The following is a 12277-nucleotide window of genomic DNA, read 5'->3' on the forward strand; positions in this document are numbered from 1 at the left end:
TTTAATTTAGGTAATTTATTTAATTGTAGTGTAGTGTTATGTGTTAGTGTAAGTTAGGTTAGGTTTCATTTTACAGGTCAATTTGTATTTATTTTAGCTAGGTAGTTGTTGTTAAATAGTTAATAACTATTTACTAACTATTCTACCTAGTTAAAATAAATACAAACTTGCCTGTAAAATAAAAATAAACCCTAAGCTAGATACAATGTAACTATTAGTTATATTGTAGCTATCTAAGGGGTTTATTTTACAGGTAAGTATTTAGTTTTAAATAGGAATTATTTAGGTAATGATAGTAATTTGTATTTAGATGTATTTAAATAGATTTAGGGGTTAATAAATATAATATAGTGGTGGCGACGTAGGGGGCGGCAGATTAGGGGTTAATAAATGTAAATAGGTGGCGGTGATGTTAGGGGTGGCAGATTAGGGGTTAATAATATTTAACTAGTGTTTGCGACGCGGGAGTATGGCGGTTTAGGGGTTAATATGTTTATTATAGTGGTGGCGATGTTGGGGTGGCAGATTAGGGGTTCATAACATTATGTAGGTGTCGGCGATGTTGTGGGCAGCAGATTAGGGGTTAATAAATATAATGTAGGTGTTGGCGATGTTGGGGGCAGGAGATTAGGGGTTCATATGTATAATATAGGTGTCGGCGATGTCCGGAGCGACAGATTAGGGGTTAATAAGTATAATGCAGGTGTCGGCGATGTCAGGGGCGGCAGATTAGGGGTTAATAAGTGTAAGATTAGGCGTGTTTAGACTCGGGGTTCATGTTAGGGTGTGAGGTGTAAACATAAAATATGTTTCCCCATAGAAATCAATGGGGCTGCATTACTGAGCTTTACGCTGCTTTTTTGCAGGTGTTAGACTTTTTCTCAGCCGGCTCTCCCCATTGATGTCTATGGAGAAATAGTGCAGGAGCACGTACAACCAGCTCACTGCTGATTTAAGCAGCGCTGGTATTGGAGTGCGGTATGGAGCACAATTTTGCTCTATGCTCACTTCTTGCCTTTTAACGCCGGGTTTATAAAAACCTATAAAATACCAGCGCTGTAGGGAAGTGAGCGGTAACAATAACATGCAAGTTAGCACCGCACCCCTCATAACGCAAAACTTGTAATCTGGCCGAATGTTTGATGTATTTTACAGCCCCTCTTGTGAAAACGAGAGTATTTACATGATAAATACAAATATTACCTCTTATGAGTTGGGTGAGGTGGTGAGTACCCCCACAATAAAAGCCCTGTATATATATTATTTTTTTGCGGGTTTATACAAATAATTTATAATTATTCTTATTGGTGGACTTACTTACTCATGCACATCTCCTTCTCTGATCAACTTACATAGAAGACTGATGTTTATTGCAATCCGTGCATACTTTCAGGCAGTTGTACACATACCAAAAGTGGTCAGTGGAAACAATAAATATTTGTATTGTACATAAGATAAAAAATATAAATATTAATGCTATGTTGTAGTAATCTTAAAGGTTCTACATGTTATAGGGCCGAATTATCATTGTGCGAGCGGACATTATCCGATATTGCGGATCATGTCCGCTGCACATCAATAAATGCCGACAGCATACGCTCTCGGCATGTATCATTACACCAGCAGTTCTTGTGAACTGCTGGTGCAATGCCACCCCCTGCAGATTTGCGGCTAATCGACCGCTAGCAGGGGGTGTCAATCAACCCGATTGTATGAGATTGGGTTGATTTCTGGCGATGTCTGTCCACCACCTCAGAGCAGACGAGCCACGGACAAGTTATGGAGCCGCACTCTTTAGAACGCTGCTTCATAACTTTTGTTTCCGGCAAGCCTAAAGGCTCCCCAGAAACACGGGGCATCAAGCTCCAGAAGGAGCTTGATAAATATGCCCCCTTATTGCTAAAATCACTAGATTGTCCATTTAAAGTAAAAATGTACAAAAAGAAAAGGCTATAATGTGCTAGAAGGGTGGCGTATTTAGGTTTTGTGCTGCTCTAGGCACTCAATATTCTGCTGCCCCCACCCTACAGGATTTAGAACATTTTTTGATATAATATATTTATTTATTTATATTTATATAGTATCTTAAATATTTTCACAATTTGATATAAATACAAAAATATAAAAAAAATGCAGAACAAACCAAAATGTTTACACAAAATTATTTTATCATTGTTCAGGGTACTTATTTTTTCATGTCTCCGGGTACTTATCATGGCTCCAGGTAATTATCACAGGCTACAAGTTTGAGTATGTATTCTTCACCATGCACAGCAGGCACCCTGCACAGCACAGTGTTTCCAGATCTTCATCTGCAATGCCGGTTCACATGACCGGGTCTGTCCTTCATTGGCTGAGCGGAATTCTGGGAGTTGCAGATCCCAGTTGCTACAGCCCAGAAAGCATCCAGCTACACCAGGCTAAATTTGAGGTGCGGCTGGCAGCAGCAAACAGCGACCAGTAGAAAGTAAGGAGGGCACCCTTGGGAGTTTTAGGGGCTCCAAGCAAGGGCACCAGTGCATAACTTAAAGGCAACAGTTGTGCCCTGGCATGTTAAGGCCTGCAAGTGATATGAAAAAGTGCTGTGCCCCCATCTTCCTAAAATTTGCCACCCTAGGCACAGGCCTTGTATGCCCCTATGTTAGGGCATTTTCTTATTATGCTATGCAATGCATTTAACCTCTGAAAATAGGTTGAACAAATATTTAAGGTCAGTAAAGCACTACTGAGACCTAGCTGGACACTTGTGATGAACCAATGACAAGAGGAATATGTGTGAAGCCACCAGTCACCAGCAAGCTCCCAGTAGTGCATTGCTGCTCCTGAGCCTACCTAGGTATGGTTTTAAATAAAGGATACCAAGTGAAAAAAGTAAGTTTGATAACTGAAGTCAACTAAAGTCTATTGAAATTGCATGTTCTAACCCAGGGATCGCCAACCTTTCGGACCTCAGGGACCACTAAACTCCCAATTTTTAATCCCGTGGACCACTAACATGATTTTTCTATACACACACACACATACTGTACATAACTAGTATAAAGTGATTTGAAAAGAATAATTATGGACTCTGGAAGGAGACCATAAAATTCAAAACACAGGCGCTAAAGCAGCTTAAAATAGAAAATATATAAAAAGTGGTTTGTGAGCATATAGCGCAATCTATATATGCAAATAATGACACCCAGTGCGGATTGAATCAACAAAAGAAGTGTGAACAATAGAAATATATAAAATATATATATTTAATTACATAAGTGAAAAAATAGAATAAAATGATTTGCACACATAAAAGCGCTGATCAGGCGCAATATTGAAGTGTAGTATACATATTAGCAACAATATAATACAAAAAATGAAACAATGTGAAAAGTTTAATCGATTTCCAGTTGAGATTCGATGTGATGATTTTTTCAATTAGCCCAGATTTTGAAGGAGGATTTAGATCTTCAATGAGAGCTGGAACGAGATGAGGAAGACCAATAAAACGACAGAAAAGGCAACAAAATATGGTTTTCACTTCTACTTACACCGGAGATCGGTGGTTGAATCCTATATGTTCCTTTCAGTAGCGTAAGGCTCCAAACCGCAGTGGGCAGCGACAATCAATCCAGCAGAAATTATGCAAACACCTTTGCACAGGTAACTGGAAAACTGCACCTACGGAGGCCGGAGAGAGACAAGAACAGAACAGAACAGAGCAACGCGTTTCAACCCGTAAGCAGGGTCTTTTTCAAGCTCCCAACAGATAGACAAGTGTGTTTTATATAGCCGATACAATTAGGCTATTGGTTAATTTGCGTCAGTGGGCGTATGTATTCCAAGATATTTTACCAGCCGTAGTGTTTGTGTATCACAGTTCACTCGATGCTCTAACATATACTGTATCGTACCAAAAAACAACTACATGTGTACATTTATGCCTCTATTTAAGATGCACAACTCTGGTTGTATCCAATCCGCACGGAGGTCTCTCTGACCATATATAAAAAACATCAAGCTCGATGCAAAAAAACTACTTATGAAAATCAGCTCCAAATACAAAATGTAATTTACGCAAAATATTGTAATTAAAAATGTATATAAAGATATACATATATAAAATATATAAATCTGTAAAAATAAGAAATATATAAAAATATATATATAAAAAAATATTAAGCTCATAATATAAATTTAAATGGTTTAAGGAAAATATAAAAGTATATAGAAAAATATATATATATATATATATATTAGTGACTATCAAAAAGGTATATTTCGAGGAAGGACAGCAGATGACCCTAGAAGGATACATTGAAAATTTAAAGTTAAAAATTGAAAAATGTATATATAAGCTAGATATATAGATAGAATAGGAGGTCAATCTTTTAGGAAGCAACCAATGTCAAAGTTGACATTCAGACCTAGTGGTTGTAACGTTTTTAGATCAAAGATCCATTTACTTTCTCTTTTTAAAAGATCATTAATTATATTTCCTCCTCTCCATTTCTTTTTGACTTTTTCTATTCCGAGATAGGAGAAATAGCTTAAATTCCCATTGTTACACACCCCAAAGTGTTTAGCAATTGGTAGGTCTTTGTTTCTTTTTAGTGTAAAATTTTCTATAGACCACATATGTTCTCTGATACGCGTACGTAGGGGTCTGGAGGTCTCACCTGTATATTGTAGACCACATTTGCACTGAATGATGTAAATAATATTGCTATCCGAGCATCTAATGAGATCTTTTATCTTGTATGATTTTCCTGTTACATTTGATTTTTTATTCTCTACATTTAGTTGAGTGTTCACAAGACTTACAGGTTAAGCAGGGATAAAAGCCTAAAAGGCTATTGCCCTTTATGTCTAATTGGTTAGCACTGTTCACAGGACTATTAGTATTATGTGTTGGTGCCAAAATGGTCTTAAGATTTTTCACTTTTTTATACACTACTTGTGGTCTTGGTGGAAGACCAGGACCTAGTATTTCGTCATTTTTAAGTAACTTCCAATGCTTGTTCAAAATCTTCTCTAGTAAATATTTATTTTGACTATAATTTGTAATGAAGGGAATGAATATCTGCTCGTTCCCTTCCCTATCTTTGTTAGCGGTGTGTATAGTTTGTTTAGGTTTGGCGATTAGTAAGGAATTTCTGTCGACTGATCGAACCTCATTGAGAGTTTTATCTCATCTCAGACATAAAGGGCAATAGCCTTTTAGGCTTTTATCCCTGCTTAACCTGTAAGTCTTGTGAACACTCAACTAAATGTAGAGAATTTAAATCAAATGTAACAGGAAAATCATACAAGATAAAAGATCTCATTAGATCTACAATATACAGGTGAGACCTCCAGACCCCTACGTACGCGTATCAGAGAACATATGTGGTCTATAGAAAATTTTACACTAAAAAGAAACAAAGACCTACCAATTGCTAAACACTTTGGGGTGTGTAACAAAGGGAATTTAAGCTATTTCTCCTATCTCGGAATAGAAAAAGTCAAAAAGAAATGGAGAGGAGGAAATATAATTAATGATCTTTTAAAAAGAGAAAGTAAATGGATCTTTGATCTAAAAACGTTACAACCACTAGGTCTGAATGTCGACTTTGACATTGGTTGCTTCCTAAAAGATTGACCTCCTATTCTATCTATATATCTAGCTTATATATACATTTTTCAATTTTTAACTTTAAATTTTCAATGTATCCTTCTAGGGTCATCTGCTGTCCTTCCTCGAAATATACCTTTTTGATTGTCACTAATATATATATATATATATATATATATATATATATATATATATATATATATATATATATATATATATATATATATATATATATATATTTCTATATACTTTTATATTTTCCTTAAACCATTTAAATTTATATTATGAGCTTAATATTTTTTTATATATATATATTTATATATTTCTTATTTTTACAGATTTATATATTTTATATATGTATATCTTTATATACATTTTTTATTACAATTTTTTGCGTAAATTACATTTTGTATTTGTAGTTTTTTTGCATCGAGCTTGATGTTTTTTATATATGGTCAGAGAGACCTCCGTGCGGATTGGATACAACCAGAGTTGTGCATCTTAAATAGAGGCATAAATGTACACATGTAGTTGTTTTTTGGTACGATACAGTATATGTTAGAGCATCGAGTGAACTGTGATACACAAACACTACGGCTGGTAAAATATCTTGGAATACATACGCCCACTGACGCAAATTAACCAATAGCCTAATTGTATCGGCTATATAAAACACACTTGTCTATCTGTTGGGAGCTTGAAAAAGACCCTGCTTACGGGTTGAAACGCGTTGCTCTGTTCTGTTCTGTTCTTGTCTCTCTCCGGCCTCCGTAGGTGCAGTTTTCCAGTTACCTGTGCAAAGGTGTTTGCATATTTTCTGCTGGATTGATTGTCGCTGCCCACTGCGGTTTGGAGCCTTACGCTACTGAAAGGAACATATATGATTCAACCACCGATCTCTGGTGTAAGTAGAAGTGAAAACCATATTTTGTTGCCTTTTCTGTCATTTTATTGGTCTTCCTCATCTCGTTCCAGCTCTCATTGAAGATCTAAATCCTCCTTCAAAATCTGGGCTAATTGAAAAAATCATCACATCGAATCTCAACTGGAAATCGATTAAACTTTTCACATTGTTTCATTTTTTGTATTATATTGTTGCTAATATGTATACTACACTTCAATATTGCGCCTGATCAGCGCTTTTATGTGTGCAAATCATTTTATTCTATTTTTTCACTTATGTAATTAAATATATATATTTTATATATTTCTATTGTTCACACTTCTTTTGTTGATTCAATCCGCACTGGGTGTCATTATTTGCATATATAGATTGCGCTATATGCTCACAAACCACTTTTTATATATTTTCTATTTTAAGCTGCTTTAGCGCCTGTGTTTTGAATTTTATGGTCTCCTTCCAGAGTCCATAATTATTCTTTTCAAATCACTTTATCAATTGAGGTTGGGAGTTTCCTCTTTATCACCACAGGTTTAATAGTTTCCTTTTTTGCGCAGTTAACCCTTTTGTCTTTTTGACATAACTAGTATAACCATAGCTAAGTTTACATTATGTATATATTTACACATTTTTAAGAATTATTTTTTGGAATTAACTAACTGAATGACAGAATTGAGAGAATACTTCCAAATGACATATACTGAGACCTATTTATCAAAGGTCTTGCGGACCTGATCCGACCCGCTGAATGCGGAGAGCAATACCCTCTCAGTAATCAGCATTGCACCAGCAGCTCACAAGAGCTGCTGGTGCAACGCCTCCCCCTGCAGACTCGCGTCCAATCGGCCGCCAGCAGGGAGATGTCAATCAACCCGATTGTACTCGATCGGGTTGAATTGTGGCGATTCCTGTGCGCCTGCTCAGTCTGAAGACTCGCCAAAAACACAGGCTCACAAGCTCCATACGGAGCTTGATAAATGGGCCTCGAAGGGTGAGTGCCAACTTTTGAGCTGGAAACAGAGAGGCAGAAAGTGGGAAAAAAGAATTATGTTTAAAAGGACCACAAGACTTCCAAGTTACCTCCCCAGTTAGGAATTATTCAGAACTGCTTATGATTATGGACAGACATTTGAGTCATAAATTAAGTTTATATCCGAAAGCTCTCAATATGGATGTGAGCTAACCACGACTGATGTTACTGGCAATTACTACAATACTGGTGGGATATGGCTGATCTGCTGGATGGCAATTACTGGAATTCAGGTGGAATGGCTTTGTGTGCGGGAAAATTATAAGAATGAAAAATAATTAATGTTTAATTTAAAATAAAAAAGAAGATGGAAGGGAGGAAGACAAACAGTGATGTAAGTCTATCTGAAGGAATTAGGAAAACTACTACAAGAGACAGGGAAAGGGAAGAAAATAAATCTTAAAAATAATTTTTTTTTTTAAGATTTTCTTTTTTTATACTTTAATTCCACTATTTCAAGCCAAGACTATACCAAACTTTACTAGTTTTAGAATGGAAGCATCTTTCGCTGAGCAGCGCACCGGGCAGGAGGAGTTAAAAATACAATCTAGCTACGCAAGTTGCGCAGTACTAAACAACGTGCATAGGGAGATTGTAATTTAACTCCTCCTCCGTCGGTTTTCACTGATGTCCAGCCAGACACTGTAAGGAGTTGCGGCGCGGCGGGGGTAACACCATCAGAGGAGATTCATTTCTGCTTAATGGTGTCAAGGACCAAAAACATCTTCTCGTGGACCACCACACTGTTCTAAACCATGAACGTTAAATTTTTACTTTCATTATACTTTGTGTACTTATTTTACAGATGTTCTAAATATTTTTTTATTCAGTTAGCTTTTATCAGTAACTATAGTCCTCACCCTTAATGTAACTATGGGCCATTTATAAAGTGGTATTTTGAATGGGGTGCCTTGAGGGTCATTATTTGGCACTAGCATTTACATAGGATTCACATCAAAGCTGAAGCTGTTATATGGGAGGAAAATCAGTTTGGCAAATCTGATTACATAATTTTTTTATTCATTTTGGATGATGTGATCATGCATTCAATTACATTATTCATGAGCAAATTTCCAGAATGGAGCCTAGACACCATTCTTGCTGTTCCAAATGTGACAGCCTTTGCTAAACTCATTCTTCTTATCTACACCCAACTAAGGGCTTGTTTCCATTGAGATGGTAAAGTTTGGAAACTGGTGGTAATATAAAAATTATCTATGGAATTTAATAGAGATAAATGTTTTTACCAATATTTTCCAAAATTTATCACCTCACTGGAAACTAGGCCTAAGGGCTCATTTCCATAGAGCCATGAAATGAGTTGTGCAAGGTCGCAAATTGAAAAATATGCTGTTGAAAGCTTATCAACAGGTTCCGATGCTGCGTTATACCAAAATATTGTCAGCTGGACCCAATAATATTGCATCCTATAGAAAATATAAGAAGCTGTAAAGTGCTAAATTACACTAGGTTTCCACTGAAAGCACAAATCGTTTTATTTATATATGTATATGTGTGTGTGTGTGTTTGTGTTTGTGTTTATGTGTGTGTGAATATATAAATGTATGTGTGTATACATATGTATGCCAGATGTTTGATTGTTGGATACTCCATTCCAAATCATGGGCATCAAAATATTACCCCCCTACACACACACACACACACTTGTGGCTACAACAGCTGCAATTCTTTTGGGAAGACTTTCTAGAAGAATTTGGAGTGTGTCTGTAGAACTTTGTGCCCATTTAGCCAAAATAGCAGTTGTGTTGTCAGGCACTGATGTTAGACGAGAAGGTCTGGATCACAATTGGTGTTCCTATTCATCCCAAAGGTGTTCAGTGGGATTGAGATCAGGGCTCTGTGCAAACCACTCAAATTCCTCCACTCCAAACTCTTCAAACCATGTCTTCACATGCCTTGCTTTGTGAACAGGGTCACTGTCATACTGGCACAGGAAAGGGCATTCCCCAAACTGTTGCCACATTGTTGGAAGCACCAAAATGTCTTTGTATCCTGTAGCATTAAGATTACCCTTCACTTGAACTAAGGGTCCTGGCCTAAACACTTGAAAAAAAGCACCAGGCCATTATCCCTCCTCCCCCAAACTTTACAATAGACACTATGCATTCTGGTAGGTAGTGTTCTCCTGGCATCTGCCACACCTAGATTCTTCCATCCGTCTACCAGAAAGTGAAGCATGATTCATTACTGCAGAGAGCATATTTCCACTGCTCCAGAGTCCAGTGTTGGTGTGCTGTAAACCCCTCCAGCTGACGCTTGGCATTATGCAAGCTGATATGAGGCTTGTGCACAGCTGCTCAGACATGGAAACCCATTTCACGAATTTCACGCTGATGTTGCTTCCAGGTGGAGTTTAGAGCTCTGTAGTGAGTGATGTAACAGATTATAGTTGACTTTTACATCCTTTAGAACTTAGTAGCTCTGCTCCGTGAGAATGTGTGGTCTAACACTTCATGGCTTAGCTGTTGTTGCGCTTAGATTTTTCAATTTCAGAATAATAGTCATAATAATCACACTTACAGTTGACTAGGATAGATCTAGTCGGACAGAACTTTTACAAAACTGACAGGTGGCATCCTTTAACCCCTTAATGACCACAGCACTTTTCCATTTTCTGTCCGTTTGGGACCAAGGCTATTTTTACATTTTTGCTGTGTTTGTGTTTAGCTGTAATTTTTCCACACATATTATTAACCGTTTTTCTTGCCATTAAATAAACTTTCAAAATCTGCCATTATTGTCATCATATCTTATAATTTGCTATAAAAAAATACAAAATATGATGAAAAAATTGAAAAAAACCACACTTTTTCTAACTCTGACCCCCAAAATCTGTTACACATCTACAACCACCAAAAAACACCCATGCTAAATAGTTTCTAAATTTTGTCCTGAGTTTAGAAATACCCAATGTTTACATGTTCTTTGCTTTTTTTGCAAGTTATAGGGCCATAAATACAAGTAGCACTTTGCTATTTCCAATTTTTTTTTTTTTTTTCAAAATTAGCGCTAGTTACATTGGAACACTGATATCTTTCAGGAATCCCTGAATATCCATTGACATGTATATATTTTTTTTTAGAAGACATCCCAAAGTATTGATCTAGACCAATTTGGGCATATTTCATGCCACCATTTCACCGCCAAATGCGATCAAATAATAAAAATTGTTCACTTTTTCACAATTTTTTTCACAAACTTTAGGTTTCTCACTGAAATTATTTACAAACAACTTATGCAATTATTGCATAAATGGTTGTAAATACTTCTCTGGGATCCCCTTTCTTTAGAAATAGTAGACATGTATGGCTTTGGCGTTGCTTTTTGGTAATTAGAAGGCCGCTAAATGCCACGGCGCACCACACGTGTATTATGCCCAGCAGTGAATGGGTTAATTAGGGAGTATGTAGGGAGCTTCTAGGGTTAATTTTAGCTGTAGTGTAGTGTAGTAGATAACCCCAAGTATTGATCTAGGCCCATTTTGGTATATTTCATGCCACCATTTCACTGCCAAATGCGATCAAATAAAAAAAAAACGTTACATTTTTCACAATTTTAGGTTTCTCACTGAAATTATTTGCAAACAGCTTGTGCAATTATGGCACAGATGGTTGTAAATGCTTCTCTGGGATCCCCTTTCTTTAGAAATATCAAACATGTATGGCTTTGGCATCACTTTTTGGTAATTAGAAGGCTGCAAAATGCCGCTGCGCATCACACGTGTATTATGGCTAGCAGTGAAGGGGTTCATTAGGTAGTTTGTAGGGAGCTTGCAGGGTTAATTTTAGCTTTAGTGTAGAGATCAGCCTCCCACCTGACACATCACACCCCCTGATCCCTCCCAAACAGTTCCCTTCCCTCCCCCACCCCACAATTGTCCCCGCCATCTTAAGTACTGGCAGAAAGTCTGCCAGTACTAAAAAAAAAGGTATCTTTGAATATTTGAATTTTTTTTTTTAGCATATTTATATATGCTGCTATGTAGGATTCCCCCTTAGCCCCCAACCTCCCTGATCCCCCCCAAAACAGCTCTCTAACCCTCCCCCTCTGCCTTATTGGGGGCCATATTGGGTACTGGCAGCTGTCTGCCAGTACCAAGTTTGCAAAAAAAAAAATGGTTTTTATTATTTTTATTTTAGTTTTTTTCTGTAGTGTAGCTTCCCCCCCACATACCAACACCCCACCAGCCAAACCGATCTTTCTAAATTAAATATAATCCCCCCTTTTTCCCCACTTCTAACTAAAATATTTCTGTAGTGTAGCGGTTCCCACCTGCTCTCTCCCCGTGCACGCGCCAGCCCCCGCCTCCCCATGCACGTGCGCGTGCCTGTGCGCGCCCCCAGCCATCCCCGCCCACGATCCTGCCCCCCCTCCGCATCACAAGTGCTATCGATGGCCGCCACCCGCCTCCCACACCGGCTCCCACCCACCAACGAACTTAGCCGTTAATGTCCGGTGCAGAGAGGGCCACAGAGTGGCTCTCTCTGCATCGGATGGCTAAAAATGGTTATTGCAGGATGCCTCGATATCGAGGCATCACGGCAATAACCGGAAAGCAGCTGGAAGCGAGCAGGATCGCTTCCAGCTGATTTCCACACCGAGGACGTACAGGGTACGTCCTCAGGCGTTAACTGCCTTTTTTTGAGGACGTACCCTGTACGTCATCGGTCGTTAAGGGGTTAGCAGTGATACTTTTAGTCCAATGTTTGTCTATGGAGATTTCATGGCAATG

This window comes from Bombina bombina, chromosome 9 (genome assembly GCF_027579735.1).
Source record: "Bombina bombina isolate aBomBom1 chromosome 9, aBomBom1.pri, whole genome shotgun sequence".
Taxonomy (NCBI): Eukaryota; Metazoa; Chordata; class Amphibia; order Anura; family Bombinatoridae; genus Bombina; species Bombina bombina.